Source organism: Triticum dicoccoides, chromosome 3B (genome assembly GCF_002162155.2).
Source record: "Triticum dicoccoides isolate Atlit2015 ecotype Zavitan chromosome 3B, WEW_v2.0, whole genome shotgun sequence".
Lineage (NCBI taxonomy): Eukaryota > Viridiplantae > Streptophyta > Magnoliopsida > Poales > Poaceae > Triticum > Triticum dicoccoides.
Window position 1 is genome coordinate 157100332 of NC_041385.1, and position 19030 is coordinate 157119361.

At 48.1% G+C, this 19030-nt stretch overlaps 1 pseudogene; it reads left to right on the forward strand.

Annotated features, from left to right (window-relative positions):
- The first annotated feature begins 8641 nt into the window (after window positions 1-8641).
- The window catches only part of LOC119279426, a 104632-nt pseudogene continuing 94243 nt past the window's right edge, over window positions 8642-19030 (forward strand).

The following is a 19030-nucleotide window of genomic DNA, read 5'->3' on the forward strand; positions in this document are numbered from 1 at the left end:
CTTCACGATCCAACCGATCAAGCACCAAAACTACGGCACCTCCGAGTTCGAGCACACGTTCAGCTCGATGACGATCTCCGGACTCCGATCCAGCAAAGTGTCGGGGAAGAGTTCCGTCAGCACGACGGCGTGGTGACGATCTTGATGAACTACAGCAACAGGGCTTCACCTAAACTCCGCTACAGTATTATCGAGGAATATGGTGGCAGGGGGCACCGCACACGGCTAAGGAACAGATCACGTGGATCAACTTGTGTCAACTTGTGTCTTTGGGGTGCCTCTACCTCAGTATATAAAGGAGCCAAGGGGGAAGGGGGCGCCGGCCAAGAGAGAGAGGCGCAGGAGGAGTCCTACTCCTACCGGGAGTAGGACTCCCCCCCCAATCCTATTCCAACTAGGATTCCCAAGGGGGAAAGAGGGAGAGGGGTGGCCGGCCACCTCTCCTAGTCCTAATAGGACTAGGGGAAGGGGGGAGGCGCGCAGCCCCCTTGGGCTGCCCCTTTCTCCTTTCCACTAAGGCCCATGAAGGCCCATATGGCTCCCGGGGGGTTCCGGTAACCTCCCGGTAACCCGGTAAAATCCCGATTTCACCCGGAACACTTCCGATGTCCAAACATAGGCTTCCAATATATCAATCTTTATGTCTCGACCATTTCGAGACTCCTCGTCATGTCCGTGATCACATCCGGGACTCCGAACAACCTTCGGTACATCAAAATGCATAAACTCATAATATAACTGTCATCGTAACCTTAAGCGTGCGGACCCTACGGGTTCGAGAACAATGTAGACATGACCGAGACACGTTTCTGGTCAATAACCAATAGCGGGACCTGGATGCCCATATTGGCTCCTACATATTCTACGAAGATCTTTTATTGGTCAGACCGCATAACAACATACGTTGTTCCCTTTGTCATCGGTATGTTACTTGCCCGAGATTCGATCGTCGGTATCCAATACCATGTTCAATCTCGTTACCGGCAAGTCTCTTTACTCGTTCCGTAATACATCATCTCACAACTAACATATTAGTTGTAATGTTTGCAAGGATTATGTGATGTGTATTACCGAGAGGGCCCAGAGATACCTCTCCGACAATCGGAGTGACAAATCCTAATCTCGAAATACGCCAACCCAACATCGACCATTGGAGACACCTGTAGTACTCCTTTATAATCACCCAGTTACGTTGTGACGTTTGGTAGTACCCAAAGTGTTCCTCCGGCAAACGGGAGTTGCATAATCTCATAGTCATAGGAACATGTATAAGTCATGAAGAAAGCAATAGCAACATACTAAACGATCGGGTGCTAAGCTAATGGAATGGCTCATGTCAATCAGATCATTCACCTAATGATGTGACCTCGTTAATCAAATAACAACTTATTTGTCTATGGTTAGGAAACATAACCATCTTTGATTAACGAGCTAGTCAAGTAGAGGCATACTAGTGACACTCTGTTTGTCTATGTATTCACACATGTATTATGTTTCCGGTTAATACAATTCTAGCATGAATAATAAACATTTACCATGAAATAAGGAAATAAATAATAACTTTATTATTGCCTCTAGGGCATATTTCCTTCAGAATGTCCCTCGTGCCCCGATCCTTAATAAAAAGATCAAAAGGATGAAATTCACAAAGCACATTATTATCACGAGTGAGTTTAGGAACTGAAAGAAGATTAGGTGTCACAGATGGAACTCGAAGAACATTGCGAAGTTGAAGACCCCTATTGGCATGTCTAGTGAGAAGTGATGCTTGACCAATATGAGAGATGTGCATACCTGCTCCATTGGCGGTGTGGATCTTGTCGGAGCCATGGTAGGGTTCACGAGTGTGAAGCTTCCCCATCTCACTGGTCAGGTGCTCTGTCGCCCTAGAGTCCATGTACCAGTGGGGATCAATGGAGTAGGACTGAGTGTGTCCCTGTGGCTTCTGCGGCGGCGGACGATCAGCCATGGCAACCTGACGAGCAAAGTTGCGTGTATCCTTCCCGTCATTGCCGAGACCAAGAAAACCCCGCTGGAAGCGCTTGTGACACTTCGAGGCCCAGTGCCCATCGCGACCACAAAGCTGGCACACACGTGGACCGCCAGCCCCTGGTAGCGTCGCAGTAGGAGGAGGGGCCGAGGCGGGTGGTGGTGACTGCCCCGAAGGAGCCCTAAATGAAGCAGAGGAGCGACCACCCTTGGTGGCGGCGTTTGCCGAGAGGGCGCCATTGCCCCTGAATCGGCGCGTCTCGACTCGTTGCTCAGTAAGCAGGAGGCGTGAAAAGACCTCGTGTGCCGGCATGGGCGTGGAGTTGCCCCTCTCATTGATGATCTCGACTAGGGCGTCATACTCCTCATCAAGACCATTGACAATAAACGAGTTGAACTCGGAGTCGGTGAGGGGCTGTCCAATGGAGGCCAGCGTGTCGGCGAGACTCTTGACTTTGTTGTAGAACTCAGTGGTGGTGGAGTCAAGCTTCTGACACTCCCCAAGTTGGCGACGGAGCCCAGATGCACGAGCCTGCGACTGTGCCGCAAACGAGCGCTCAAGAATAGTCCATGCCTCGTGGGACGTCTTGGCGAAGACAACAAGCCCAGCAACGGCCGGAGAGAGCGACCCCTGGATGGAGGAGAGGTTCGCCTGATCCTGCCCTGTCCAGACACGGTGAGCCGGATTATAGACCGGACCGTGCACGCTGTCAACCAGCGCAGGAGGGCAAGGGAGAGAGCCGTCGACATAGCCAAGCAGATAGTGACTCCCAAGAAGCGGAAGAACCTGCGCGCGCCAGAAGATGTAATTGTCCGACGACAACTTGATGGTGATGAGATGGCCGAAGTGAAACGGCGGCGGCGGCTGCGATCCCATCGAGGAGACTGGCTGAGGTGAGACCACCGTGGAGACAGTCAGAGGGGCAGCCGGCGCGGTGACAGAGGGCGCGATGGCCGCGGTTGACGCCGCGAAGCCTGCCAGCGCAACGTCCTCCGCCACCAGCGGCGCAGTGGCCGAGGGCGCGACAGCCGCAGTTGACGGGGCGGCGGCGGTGTGGGCCACAAGCGCCTGCCCGGGCGAAGTAGCAGCCGGCGGGAGCGCGAAGAGGGAGCCGACGCTCCGTGTCCCGATCGGCGCCTGAAGGGAGGCGGCATCCAGCGGCCTCGAGAGAAGTGCCGCGAGGGAGGCCGGCAGAAAACCGGTGGCGGTGGAGCCGGACGCAGCGGCGGACGTCATAGCAGTCGGGCGACGGCGACGGCGGTGGCGGCGGCGGCGGTTTAGGGTTTTTAGGCGGAAGCGGACGTAACCTAGCGTGATACCATGTAAGACAATAGGCTTTGGGGGGGAACCGGCACTACCCTCTAGGGGTGGCCTATCACATATATATATATATAATGAGGTGGTATACAATGTTACAATATACATATGTAAATACAGTCTAACAAGCGAACACAGGGGAGCCGACCCACCGGTCCTTCATGGGGTTTGAGACGGGATCTTGGGTGGGACGGTGTGCCCGAATATAGAGAGAGGAAAGTGGGGGCGATGGGTTGGGCTGGATGACAGAAAGATACGTCCATGGGTAGCTTCTCTCGTGGGTCTTACCGGCAGTAACTGAAAGCGAACGTGGTTGTTCTGTATAGTGCCGGGTCCCGCACGTAAGGCTCTAATAAAGCGCCGATGTGGTAGTGATACTGATGTGGATAAGATGTCTGTCAAGAGAAATAAGATAGTGGGATGATTTTTTTAAAAATATAGAGGATTCTCACGTGAAAGTTCTGCTGCATTCGGCAAGCACGTGTTCTATTTGTTTGAAAGTGAAGATATCCATACTTTACATAACATTTTTAGCACCAGTCTCATATGTAGAGCTACCGAAACCATAATGCACATGGCAACATCATCTTCAATTGCCTTCAAACATATCTTGGGTACACATTGAGAAATATCCATCTGAATCTGGGAATACATGAGGAAACCTCTGCATTGTCTCTATCATCATCAAGACAAAGGGATCTATATAGGGAACATCTTGTTTTGCATCAACATATGTTTTTAGAAGCTAGTGCCGGCACATGGGGCAACTTCCCTTCGTCTCGAGTCACCTCTGCACGCACTGCCCATGAAAGATATGTCTGCACACCGTCTCCATCCAAGCGGTCACCGTGGCCTCCTCCTGACCCAAGCATATGGGACATCCTTCACCACTAGATGGCGCCTCCACTGGTTTGAGCACGTCGGCCGCAGTGGCAGTGGAGAGCTCCTCGAGCTCGTGCTGACGTGGTTCCAAGCCAGAAGTACTCTCTCCATGCTACGAGAACACGAAACGGCACTATGGCGAGTTCCTGGCCGGCTGATCGCTGACTTGGGTTTAGGATGACCGGCGCGCAAACTTAGCTCCCACGGTGAAAAGTAAAGTTGGCTTGTGTGGTTATGTGGTTCTTGGAGAGGGCATATATGGATTGGAAAGTTGCGCAACGGGAGCACGAGACGGTCAGTGATCGATGGACGAGCAGGATTTAATTTCAGGGACGACCAACATGTACGAGCGTGACTCGGTCCCAGCCCACACTTGGCCACGCGAGACGAGACGCGGGGTTTCCACGGGACGTACCCGTCGAGCCGCTGGCTCGCAGCTCGTAATGCTGCCAAAAATGCTAGACATACGGGTTTCTTTTACTAGAATTTACAGACCAACTCTTCTCCCCTCACTAATCTCTTCCCCCCCGATTTTCAGGGTGGGGCCCGCCTCATCTAATTACCAATTGAAACAGCCCACCTCAGCTTTGCCTGTAAACGTCCCGTTGAGCTTCCGTATGTCTAGCATTGCCGCAATGCTGCACCATCCTGAACAAACCTTGAGGCCGCCGGGTCCAGCTTCCTGTTTCCTATATGCACGATATATCTTCAAGAATCATGGCGACGTACGTGATTGTCTCAATGGAGGATGGTTCGGCCCTACGCATGTTTGTCAGGCAGTCCCATGACCTCAGATGATGCGAGGTAACATTCGTGCTGCGAGTTGGCCTCCGTGGGATCATGGGAATTAAGAGCATCTCCAATAGTAAGAGAGTTTTTTAGGACAAGTATTATGCTAGAAGGTGTGAATGAAATCTCCATTGTACTTATTCCAAAAATTGCAAACCCCTGCAAGGTTTCTGATTTCCGCCCTATTAGCTTGTGCAAGGTCATCTACAAGGTGGTCTCTAAGTGTCTTGTGAGTAGGCTTAGGCCTCTTCTAGACGACATTATTTCTCCTGAACAGAGTGCTTTTATTCAAGGAAAGATGATCACGGATAATGCCTTGATTGCTTTCGAGTGTATCCACTACATTAAGCAGGAAAAAGATCCCACAAGAAGTTGTTGTGCTCACAAAATGGACATGTCTAAAGCATATAATAGGGTGGATTGGAGCTTCTTGAGGCAAATGATGCAAAAGTTGGGGTTTGCACATCGATGGATTGACTAGATAATGACCTGTGTCACATCGGTGCGATATTCTGTTAAATTAAATGGGACCCTCTTAGATTCATTTGCACCATCGCATGGCCTATTGCAAGGTGATCCTCTCTCCCCATTTTATTTTTTGTTCGTTGCTGACGGTCTCTCTGCACTACTGAGGAACAAGGTGGATATGAGTAATATTACACGGTAGGTTACAGTTGGATTTGGTTTTGAACTGTGTGTAGACAGAGTAGGAGTTGTGTCCCAATAGGACACATGTATCCTATACCTCTTATATATATCGGGGATAGACACACGATGTAAACTATGCCAACATAATAGCACAGGCACGCGGGGGAGCCGACGGCGTGTGCCCGTGTCCGGGCGGCCAGGATGCGGTATTGTAGCGGTGTCATGGGGAGGAGCGCCCGTAGTCATGCCCCGGGGATGTAGCTATATCGGTGAACCTCGTTAATAAATTTCAGTGTCGTGCTCGTGTGATTGCTTGGTCCTTGAATGATCAAGGTATGCCTTGGATTTATTCTAACAAATGGTATCATGAACAAGGTTCGAAGAGGGCGTGGAAGTTGATTTAGAGAAAAGAGATGAAGACCAGCGGCTGTGGAGGCACGACGACCGTGCGGCAGCGATCGGAGATCATCACGTTTTAAGCAATCGAAAGCATCAGCGGTGTTCTATGCGTGTGCGATGGGAGGAGAAAGTCTCGGCGAGATCGATCGATCGGATCGTCAAGCAGCAGGAGTTTGGTTCGATCCCAAGTGCGCATGGTGGCTGGTGACCTAGCATAAGACTGCGGCGCGATCGCTTGGGCGAGCGATGAAGCGCGTGAGCTCGGGCACGTGGCCGGGCAGCAGCATCGGCCGAGGCCTAGTGGAGCGCTCGCACGTGCTCTGGCCAAGCCGAACAGTGCAGGTAGTACCAAGTGGCCGCTGGGTCAAGGCGTGGCTGCCCAAGAGGTGTACGTGAACGGAGCAGCAAGGGCGTGAGGCCGATGCAGCACTAGTGTAAGGCCAACTCCACCGCACGACCCCAAACGGACGTTCGGATTGGCCGGATTTTGTCCGTTTGGGGGCGCCGATGGATACGCCCGTGTCCGGTTGTGTCCATTGGATCGTGCGTGCGCCTACCACGCGGCCGCACCCCAAATCACGTCCGTGTCAGAAAAACATAAAAAAATGACTAAAAAGTAAAAAAACGCAGTTTAATAAAAGATAAAACTTAGTTAGGGGGTTCCATGGCCACAAAACGGCCCAATTTCGTCACATTAATAATTAAACATAAAAAAGAAAAAAAACGGTCTCCGTCGGCGCGCTCCTGCTCGTGCCCGTCGTTGCCGTCGCCATGGCGCTTTTCACTGGCCGCCGGTGTCGTCGTCGTCGCTGACGAGGTCGACGTAGGCCGGCGGCGTCCACAGGTGGGCCGGCGGTGCATGCGGTGCCTGGTAGACGGGGGCGGGCTGGATGGCGGGAGGTGCCTGCAACACCTCCTTCCGTGGCGACCCCCTCCCGCTCCGATGACTGCGGCGGAGTGGCTCGCCAGTCCACGCCCAGGCAGGCGGCCATCTCCGAAGCAGTGCAGGACCAGACCCACCCCGTGCCCACCAGCTGCTGGAAGGCGGCCGCCGGCTCCTCCTCCATGGCGTCCTCCCTCCTCTCCTCCGTCAAGGCCGCCATCTGCAGCTCCGGGAAGGCCACGTCGCCGGCGGCAGACAGTGCCATGGCCTCCTCCAAGCCGTCCCATTGCCGCTTGTCGTGCGTGCGCATGGAGTCCTCCATGACACGCTGCACGAGACATGCTTCCTCCTCCGCCGTCATGCGAGGAGGTGGTGGTGGCGATGGAGACGGCGACGGCGTGGGCGTGAGGCCGCGCACCACCCTACGCCCACGCTCCTGGGGAGAACCGCTGGGCGCTCTGGGCGTGGCCGCCGTGGCCCCATCGACGTGCCGGCGAAATAGGACGCCTGCCGCGCGTCGTGCTCATCGCGGAACCAGGTGTCCCACAATGGCGAGTCGGGGGCGTACCTGGGGTCGTAGTAGAGGTCGTCCGGGAGGAGGCGGCGGCCGCGCTCGATCTCCTGGCGGCGTGCACGACCGGTCATCGGGATCGGCGGGATCGGCACGCGGTCGGCCGACAAATGCCAGTTGTTGGGGAGGTGGGCGTCGCTCCAGGGGATCGGCGTCATCGTCTCCCAATAACGACGGCACACCTCAGCGCGGATGTAGTGCCGGTCGCGCTCGCCGGCGGACGCGGGGGCGATGGAGAACGCGGGCGGCGAGGGGGCCCGGCGTGGTGGCGATGGCGAGGCCGGCTCCTCCTTCTTCACCGAGCCGCGGCGACGCCCCGACGAGGAGCCAGCCTCGCGGTCGTGCTTGCCTTTGCGACCGTAGTTCCAGAGCCCCATGGCTGCGGGGCGGCCGGCCGACGAGTTCTTGGCTAGGGTTTGGGGCCTGGGGCTGTCGGGTTTCGAGGAGGCCGCGGGGTGGCGTGGGGCAGTGTGGACGACGACCGGTCCACGCTTCCCACTTAAAGAAGGACGGCGACCCTTTCATGTGTGGATGACAGGTGGGGCGCCCGCCCGTGCGCATTGATGTGGACGGGAGGAAGGTAGGTGGCCGCCTGCCACACGGCCCCGACGCGAACGAGGGCGCGTTCGTTTGGTGTCCGCCGCGACCCAAACCCGGCGCAAGTTTGCGCTCGGAATGGGTCGGCCCGAACACAAAACGGACAGGATGGGTCCGGGCCATCGCGCGCTGGGCCGCCTCCTTTGTCCTTTTTACCCCAAACGGACCGGGACGAACAGGATAGGGTCGCGCGGTGGAGTTGACCTAAAATGCACGGGGATCCCACGGGTAGCACGTGGCTGAAGGGACGTGGTCCATCAGGAACTTGTGGCCGGATCGGAAAGGCTTTGACAGGAGCTGTACGAGTTGGCTAGACAAAGCCCGCAGGAAAGCCTGATGTGAGGCGTGAGATTTGTTTGTGAAAAAAGGCACGTGCATGGAGGCTAGAAGAAAATTAATCAGCGAAGGGAAGTATACATGGGTAGCTTTGCATCTGGTGGCAGTTACGTTGGCTGAAAAAGGCAACATCAAGCATCGGGGATTGTGCCAAGAGAAGCACCACCACGTGAGGACCAAAGATTAACTATATATTATACTCTGGTCAGAAGATTAGCTATGACTGGTGATGGAGGGCGATGGAGAGGCGACTCTGTCGCCCCTGCCGGAACCACCACCCCCGCCACTTCCGTCCTTGGAAGAGCTGCGGTCGGCAGCACGGGTGACGCCCGCGGCGGCGCAGGAGCCGACGCCCAGCCCGGTTCTTCGAGGAATTTCCTCGACGACGGATCGGGTCGGGGGTTCATGCATCCAACCAAGTGGCGAGTTCATTACGAAGACGTTCGGATGGCCGGGCATTGGAATGGTGGATCGATCTACTCGCACCCTTCCAGATGGATGACGATTAGAGATCATGAAGGGGAGATCTTGGCCGATCGACATCTGGAGGCCGATGAGAAGATCGCTATAGGTATGCGTATTTTGATTGATATTTATCAGATTTACGTTCTTGAGTGTGTGCAGGAGCCTGTGGACGGGGAAGATCAAATTGAGGTTGTGGATCTTACGACGGAGCTGGAAGGATCGAAGCCCCGGCCGCGGTTTGGGGGACGCTTCTGGATTCTTGCCGACGAGGAGGAGGATGATGATGATCTGCCGGTCTCGTCGGATCTGCCGTTTTCTCGGCTAGGCTTGGTGATACGTCTCCAATGTATCTATAATTTTTGATTGTTTCATGCTATTATATTACCCCCTTTGGATGTTTATGGGCTTTATTTTACACATTTATATCATTTTTGGGACTAACCTACTAACCGGAGGTCCAGCCCGTATTGCTGTTTTTTTGCCTATTTCAGTATTTCAAAGAAAAGGAATATTAAACGAAGTCCAAACAGAATGAAACCTTCGGGAGTCTGATTTTTGGAACGAACGTGATCCAGAGGACTTGGAATGCAAGTCAAGAAGCAGCCGAGGCGGCCACGAGAGGGTAGGGCGCGCCCCCCTATAGGGCGCGCCCTACTGTCTCGTGGGCCCCTCGGGCGGCCGCCGACGTACTTCTTCCTCCTATATAATCCTACGTACCCCGAAAACATCCAAGGAGCCAACGAAACACAATTTCCACCGCTGTAACCTTTTGCATCCGCGAGATCCCATCTTGGAGCCTTCGTCGGCGTTCTGCCGGAGGGGGAATCGACCACGGAGTGCTTCTACATCAACACCATAGCCCCTCCGATGAGTTGTGAGTAGTTTACCACAGACCTTTGGGTCCATATTTATTAGCTAGATGGCTTCTTCTCTCTTTTTGAATCTCAATACAATGTTCTCCCCCTCTCTTGTGGAGATCTATTTGATGTAAACTCTTTTTGCGGTGTGTTTGTCGAGATCCGATGAATTGTGGGTTTATGAACAAGTTTATCTATGAGAAATATTTGAATCTCCTCTGAATTCTTTTATGTATGATTGAGTTATCTTTGCAAGTATCTTCGACTTATCAGTTTGGTTTGGCCTACTAGATTGATCTTTCTTACCATGGGAGAAGTGCTTAGCTTTGGGTTCAATCTTGCGGTGTCCTTACCCAGTGACAGAAAGGGTTGTAAGGCACGTATTGTATTGTTGCCATCGAGGATAAAAAGATGTGGTTTATATCATATTGCATGAGTTTATCCCTCTACATCATGTCATCTTGCTTAATGCGTTACTCTGTTCTTTATGAACTTAATACTCTAGATGCAGGCAGAAGTCGATCGATATGTGGAGTAATAGTAGTAGATGCAGGCAAGAGTCGGTCTACTTGTTGCAGACGTGATGCCTATATACATGATCATGCCTAGATAATCTCATAATTATTCGTTTTTCTATCAATTGCTCGACAGTAATTTGTTCACCCACCGTAATACTTATGCTATCTTGGGAGAAGCCTCTAGTGAAACCTATGGCCCTCTTGGTCTATCTCTTATCATATTTGCTTCCAATCTACTTTTATTTGCATCTTTACTTTTTGCATCTATATTATAAAATACCAAAAATATATTTATCTTATCATACTATCTCTATTATATCTCACTTTCGCAAGTGGCCATGAAGGGATTGACAACCCCTTTATTGCGTTGGTTGCAAGTTTTTTATTTGTTTGTGTAGGTGGGTGGGACTTTTGAGGAGCCTCCTACTGGATTGATACCTTGGTTCTCAAAAACTGAAGGAAATACTTACGCTACTATTGCTGCATCACCCTTTCCTCTTCAAGGAAAACCAACACAAGCTCAAGATGTAGCAAGAAGGATTTCTGGCGCCGTTGCCGGGGAGGTCTTTGCTCAAGTCAAGACATACCAAGTACCCATCACAAACTCATCTCCCTCGCATTTACATTAATTGCCATTTGCCTCTCATTTTCCTCTCCCTCACTTCACCCTTGCCGTTTTATTCGCCCTCTCTTTCCTAATCTCTCCCTCTCTTTTCCGTTTGCCTTACCGTTGCCATGTGCCTTCTATATGCTTGCATCTTTGCTTTCTGAAAATCTATTGATATGGATCCACTTAAAGTGTTCTACTTGGATCATCTTTGATCCTTATGTGCTCGTGCTGAAACCCCAACTAGCTTAGTTGATGGGAAATCTTTAGATGAGCATGCTCATTTTGTGCGTCATCATTTGTCTAAAAAAGGGAAGGTCTTATGGTATCATATAAATAGTTTGCTATGCTATGCTTCGAATCTTTGTGAAATTTGTGATTTTACTTGTTGCTCTAAGAACCCTAAAAAACACCTTCCCTACCTATGTGAGTTCAATGATAATGAAATCTTATCTTCTTATGCAAAGGGTGTTTATAGTTACTATGATATCGAACAAATAGAAGAATTTGTCGTTTTTAAGGGTGCTCATGAAGTTGGTTCTTTGATTGAAAAGTATGATTTTACTCTCAACAAGTCTGAAAATTCCGTCATACTTAAATATTGCAATGAAAACTTTGCTCATAATGTCTATGTCCAAGAATTTATTGAAAGAATGACCGTTGGTTTGGAAGAAAATAATGATATGCATGAATCTATAGATAATGATGATTCCGATGATTTGGTTAAAATATCCCTTGACGAACATGATGCTTGCTATTCTTGTGGCCATGATGCCAATATTTGTGAATATGAATTTGCTATAGTTCCTTACGTTAAACGTGGGATCGTTGCTATTGCACCCATACTTGGTAGTTCCTTCGATGAAAAGCAATCGATTGCAATGATTTTACTATAAATTCTCTTGATGTCAATTGTGCTAATAATATGCAAAACCCTAAGCTTGGGGATGCTAGTTTTGCTATGTTTACTAGTTGTTGCAATGATCATGATTGGGGTGATTCTTCTTATGTTCTTGAAAACTATTTAAGCCCCATGATGAATATGAGATTGATAATAGTGTTTTCAATAATAATGAAAGTGGGTTTGGAAGAGTGTCAACTTTAGATCTCACATATTTGTAGTATGTTGAATCTTATGATATTTTTGATAAAAGTGGGTTTGGAGAGGTCATGACTTTAGTTAATGTTAATCCCACTATCTTGGAAGAGTGTCAACTTTGCATGCATGTGGATCGTGTTGAGAATATGTTTTGTGATAGCTATATTGTTGAATTTTCTTATGATCCTATATGTAATTATTATGAGAGAGGAAAATATGGTTGTACAAATTTTCATGTTACTAAATTACCTCTCATCATGTTGAGATTGCTATCGTCTCTTTGTTCTTCCTTGCATATGCTAGTTTTTGCTTGCCTTGATAATTTGTTTGCTTACAAGATGCCTATGCATAGGAAGTATGTTAGACTTAAGTGTGTTTGTCACATGTTTTATGATGCTCTCTTTGTGCTTCAATTCTTGTCTTTCATGTGAGCATTATTGAAATCTCAATGCCTAGCTAAAAAGGCTTTAAAGAAAAGCGCTTGTTGGGAGACAACCCAATATTTTTCCTTGCTGTTATTTAATAAATTTTGCGCCTACCTTCTGTTTAGATGTTTTTTTATGTTTTAATTAGTGTTTGTGCCAAGTAGAACCTATAGGATAACCTATGATGATAGTTGATTTAATTCTGCTGAAAAACAAAAACTTTTCACGCACGAATTTAGTTTTGTTAAATCACAGAAACGTGCTTTTGCGTTGATTCTTTTTGCTGCTCATCAATAGACAAATGTTCCAGGACTTCCTATTTTGATAGGAGTTTTAGAGTCCCAGAAGTTTGCGTTAGTTACAGATTGCTACAGACTGTTCTGTTTTTGACAGATTCTGTTTTTTCGTGTGTTGTTTGCTTATTTTGATGCATCTATGGCTAGTAAAATAGTTTATAAACCATAGAGAAGTTGGAATATAGTAGGTTTAACACCAAAATAAATAAAGAATGAGTTCATTATAGTACCTTATGTGGTGGTTTTGTTTTCTTTCACTAACGGAGCTTATAAGATTTCCTGTTGAGTTTTGTGTTGTGAAGTTTTCAAGTTTTGGGTAAAGCTTTTATGGACCATGGAATAAGGAGTGACAAGAGCCTAAGCTTGGGGATGCCCATGGCACCCCAAGATATTCAAGGATAGCCAAAAGCCTAAGCTTGGGGATGCCCCGGGAAGGTATCCCCTCTTTCGTCTTCGTTCATTGGTAACTTTACTTGGAGCTATATTTTTATTCGCCACATGATATGTGTTTTGCTTGGAGCATCGTGTATTATATTAGTCTTTGCTTTTTAGTTTACCACAATCATCCTTGTTGTATACACCTTTTGGGAGAAGCCCACTTGATTAGAATTTGCTAGAATACTCTATGTGCTTCACTTATATCTTTTAGAGCACGACGGTGGATTAATTTTGAAGAAATTGCTAGTCTCTCATGCTTAACTTATATTATTTTGAGAGTCTTTTAGAACAGCATAGTATTTGCTATGGTTACAAATTTGGTCCTAGAATTATGAGCATCCAAGTTGGGTATAATAAAAACTATCATAGAAAGTGAATTGGATGCTATGATCAATTTGATACTTGATAATTGTTTTGAGATATGGAGGTAGTGATATTAAAGTCATGCTAGTTGAGGTGATTATGAAAAATACTTGTGTTGAGGTTTGTGATTCCCGTAGCATGCACGTATGGTGAACCGCTTTGTGATGAAGTTGGAGCACAGTTTTATTTATTGATTGTCTTCCTTATGAGTGGCGGTCGGGGACGAGCGATGGTCTTTTCCTACCAATCTATCCCCCTAGGAGCATGCGTGTAGTACTTTGTTTTTGATGACTTCTAGATTTTTGCAACAAGTATATGAGTTCTTTTGACTAATGTTGAGTCCATGGATTATACGCACCCTCACCCTTCCACCATTGCTAGCCTCTCTTGTGCCGCGCAACTCTCACCGGTACCATACACCCACCATATACCTTCCTCAAAACAGCCACCATACCTACCTATTATGGCATTTCCAAAGCCATTCCGAGATATATTGCCATGCAACTTTCCACCGTCCCATTCATATGACACACATTACTTTTGTCATATTGCTCTTTGCATGATCATGTAGTTGACATTGTATTTGTGGCAAGGCCACCTTCATAATTTTCATACATGTCGCTCTTGATTCATTGCATATCCCGGTACACCGCTGGAGGCACTCATATAGAGTCATATCTTGTTCTAGATTTGAGTTGTAATTCTTGAGTTGTAAATCAATAAAAGTGTGATGATCTTCATTATTAGAGCATTGTCCTAGTGAGGAAAGGATGATGAAGACTATGATTCCCCCACAAGTCGGGATGAGACTTCGGACTTTACAAAAAGAAAAAAAGGGAAAAAAAGAAAGGCCAAGAAAAAAAAGGCCAAATAAAAAAAAGAAAAAAGGGAGAAAAAGAAAAAGAAAAAAATAGAATGAGAGAAAAAGAGAGAAGGGACAATGCTACTATCTCTTTTTCCACAATTGTGCTTCAAAGTAGCACCATGATCTTCATGATAGAGAGTCTCATATGTTGTCACTTTCATATACTAGTGGGAATTTTTCATTATAGAACTTGGCTTGTATATTCCAATGATGGGCTTCCTCAAAATGCCCTAGGTCTTCGTGAGCAAGCGAGTTGGATGCACACCCACTTAGTTTCTTTTATTGAGCTTTCACATATTTATAGCTCTAGTGCATTCGTTGCATGGCAATCCCTACTCACTCACATTGATATCTACTAATGGGCATCTCCATAGCCCGTTGATATGCCTAGTTGACGTGAGACTATCTTCTCCTTTTTTGTCTTCTCCACAACCACCATTCTATTCCACATATAGTGCTATGTCCATGGCTCACGCTCATGTATTGCATGAAAGTTGAAAAAGTTTGAGATTATTAAACTAGGAAACAATTGCTTGGCTTGTCATCAGGGTTGTGCATGATTAAATACTTTGTGTGATGAAGATAGAGAAACAGCCAGACTATATGATTTTGTAGGGATAACTTTCTTTGGCCATGTTATTTTGAGAAGACATGATTACTTTGATTAGTATGCTTGAAGTATCACTATTTTTATGTCAATATGAACTTTTATTTTGTATCATTTGGATCTGACCATTCATGCCTCAATAAAGAAAATTACATTGAGAATTATGCTAGGTAGCATTCCACATCAAAAATTCTGCTTTTATCATCTACCTACTCGAGGATGAGCATGAATTAAGCTTGGGGTTGCTTGATACGTCTCCAACGTATCTATAATTTTTCATTGTTTCATGCTATTATATTACCCCTTTTGGATGTTTATGGGCTTTATTTTACACATTTATATCATTTTTCAGACTAACCTACTAACGTAGGCCCAGCCCGTATTGCTGTTTTTTTGCCCATTTCAGTATTTTGAAGAAAAGGAATATCAAACGGAGTCCAAACGGAATGAAACCTTCGGGAGCGTGATTTTTGGAACGAACGTGATCCAGAGGAGTTGGAGTGCAAGTCAAGAAGCAGCCGAGGCGGCCACGAGAGGGTAGGGCGCGCCCCCCTATAGGGCGCGCCCCCTGTCTCGTGGGCCCCTTGGACGGCCACCGACGTACTTATTCCTCCTATATAAGCCTACGTACCCCGAAAACATCCAGGGAGCCAACGAAACACAATTTCCACCGCCGTAACCTTCCGTATCCGCGAGATCCCATCTTGGAGCCTTCGTCGGCATTCTGCCGGAGAGGGAATCGACCACGGAGGGCTTCTACATCAACACCATAGCCCCTCCGATGAGTTGTGACTAGTTTAATGATACGTCTCCGTTGTATCTATAATTTTTGATTGTTCCATGCCAATATTCTTCAACTTTCATATACTTTTGGCAACTTTTTATACTATTTTTTGGAACTAACATATTGATCCAGTGCCCAGTGCTAGTTCCTGTCTGTTGCATGTTTTATGTTTCGCAGAAACCCAATATCAAACGGAATCCAAATGGGATAAAAATGGACGGAGAATTATTTTGGAATATTTGGGATTTTCCGGAGGAAGAATCAATGCGAAACGGTGTCCGGGGTGGCCACGAGACAGGGGGGCGCGCCCTCCCCCCCTGGGCGCGCCCTGGACTCTCGTGGGCCACCCGTAAGGCAGTTGGCACTCTTCTTTTGCCGCAAGAAAGCTAATTTTATGTGAAAAATCTGGGCGAAAGATTCACCCCAATCGGAGTTACGGATCTCCAGATATAAAGGAAACGGTGAAGGGGTAGAATGAGAGAACGCAGAAACAGAAAGATAGATCCAATCTCGGAGGGGCTCTCGCCCCTCCCAAGTCATGGGAGCCAAGGACCAGAGGGGAAACCCTTCTCCCATCTAGGGAGAAGGTCAAGGAAGAAGAAGAAGAAGAAGGGGGGCTCTCTCCCCCTTGCTTCCGGTGGCGCCGGAACGCCGCCGGGGGCCATCATCATCACCGCGATCTTCACCAACACCACTGTCATCTTCACCAACCTCTCCATCACCTTCCCCCCTCTATCTATACACTGGTGGAAAAAGGGCCTTTGGTCGCGGTTCGCAACTGCCATTAGTCGCGGTTGCGCAACCGCGACCGAACGGGCGCGACTAAAGGCCCCACCCTTTAGTCGCGGTTGCTTAAGAACCGCGACTAAAGGCCCGTCCACGTGGGCGCCAGGTGGCCGTCGGGGCGGAGGACCTTTAGTCGCGGTTCTTCTGGCCAACCGCGACTAAAGGCCGCCGCAGGTTTAGGGTTTTAGCCCCCCCCCCTTAAACCTGTTTTCTGTTTAATTTGTATTGTTTTATTTCTTTTGTGCTTTATTTTAATTTTGAAGGAGTTTCACATATTCTACGGTACTACATACATGCATATGAATGTACAATTTCAAACAAATTTGAAATTAGAACCAAAAAGAATTCAAGAGGAATATACAATATATATTCAATATCATCGGATGACCATATACAATTTTGAACAAGTTTCCATACATAATTTAATGCATATAAAGTTCTACGTCCTCGTAATGGTGTTCTCCTTTAGGATGGAGGACTTCCCTCCTGAACCATCCAGCTAGTTCCTCTTGAAGTGGTCGGAAGCGAGCTTCTGGACTAAGCATCATCCGGAGGTTATTCCTCTGAGCATTGGTATCACTCAGAACCCGCTCAGAGGTGTATCTCCGGATCATCTCACAGACATAGTATGCACATAGATTGGTCCCCGCTGGCTGAATATCCTCACCATTCTTAGCCTTTGACCTTTTGAATTCTAGCTCTTTTTTGAATTCACCGACCTTTGTATCTACGAACCGTCTCCAAACCCTACGAGGCAAAGAAAATTAAATGAACAAGAGAGTTATTAGTTACTTGATATTAGGAAATGAACGAAATAGGCCGATCGATATAGAGCGCAAATGAATGAAAATAATTACTTCTGCAGCATTCTTCTCATGTCGACCCAAAGCTTTGGATCCTTATTCAGAGAGTCATGGACGAGACATTCTGAGGTGTCAACTTTAATTACTAGCAGAATCCAGTGGAACCTGCGGACACGATACATGCACAGTACGTCATGCATAACTCATCGATTAGCCGGCCACATACCATGCATGGAGTAAACAAAAGAGAATGTGCTCAAGACAGAAACACTCACCCAAAATGGTAAGGAAATAGAATATCACTTTTGAGTTCCTGCTTTGTATCACCAGAGGCTCAATGTATATATATATATACCTCGGCGCCGGAGGTGGTTGCTACTTCCATTTGAAGATCGTCGTTTATCGACGTTTGTTCGGCATCATCTTGCTGACGGCGCCCTTCATCTTCACCGTCAAGGTTCAGATAAGAAGAGATATCATCTTCTTCTTGTCCGGTCGGCACATATAGAATATCACCGTTTATGATGCCGAACATATGTGCTTCACCATCCGGATCATAGTTGTCCATAATCGGGTCAGCTCTATCGTCCGCCATTATGTCAGTCCTGAAAACATGTAGTAAAAACAAATTAATTAAGTGAAGAAGGGGGGCGGTGGCGGTGGCGGTGGCGAAAGGGTGGTGGCAAAAGGAGGGGGCGAGGAAGGGGTGGGAGAGGGTGTCGCGGTAGAGCGCGAGAGCAGTCTTATGGTTTCAGACCATGAGCTGCAGTCATTTGCTAGAGAACTTGAGTCATTTGCTAGAGAACTTGAGTGTGACGCCCGGATACATTAACCTCTGCTAATGGTACCACATCACCACGATTACTGTGGCTAATCTCGTGATGATTCAAGTCCCGTTCGAATTTAAAAATTCAAAATCAAGTTAAAAAATTAAAAATTTCAAACATAAAAACTAAAATGTTCAAAGCGTGGCAAATAATCCCTTGATAATTGTCACGTTGAAAACCACATTTGTAAAGTATTTAAATGCGCTTTGGTGAATAAAACCGTGCCTTAAACAATAAATTAAATGCATTTTATAATTTATAAAATCTTAAACTTTTTTAATTAGGCATGAAACCTTTTGTGGCAATGGTAAAACTAGTCACATTAATTTAGGTGCTTTTGTATGAATTTTGTAAAACAAAAATAAATGGGCATAAAGATAAAACACTAAAGCAAAATTACTAAAATAAAAAGTAAAGACAAAACAAAAGAACCCCCCCCCCGGGCTCCCCATGGGCCTCGGCCCATCCCACCCAACCGGACAGCCCACGGGCTCCTGCACCGCGGCAGCCCCGTGCCGTCCTCTGCTCGTAGGAGAGCCATGGCGCCGCAGGCCTCCCCGAACGCTACCCCGAGCACCGCTGCCAGTTCCCTGCATCGCATGTGAGCATGCATCCCTGCTCTATCCTCGTCCCTCATGTTCACCACTCCCCTGCACGCGCTCGCCACGTCGGATGCGCGCCCTACCGTCTGGCTCTGCTTGCTGTTGCCGCTGCGTTGCTGCTGCTACCGCACAGCCTCCCGCACCCGGCCGCTGGCGCCATACGTGGGCGAGAGGGGGCGGCGGGCGACGGCGGGCGGCGTCGAGGGCGAGGGCGACGGCGGGCGGCGCCGAGGGCGAGGGCGACGGCGGGAGGCGTCGAGGGCGAGGGCGACGGCG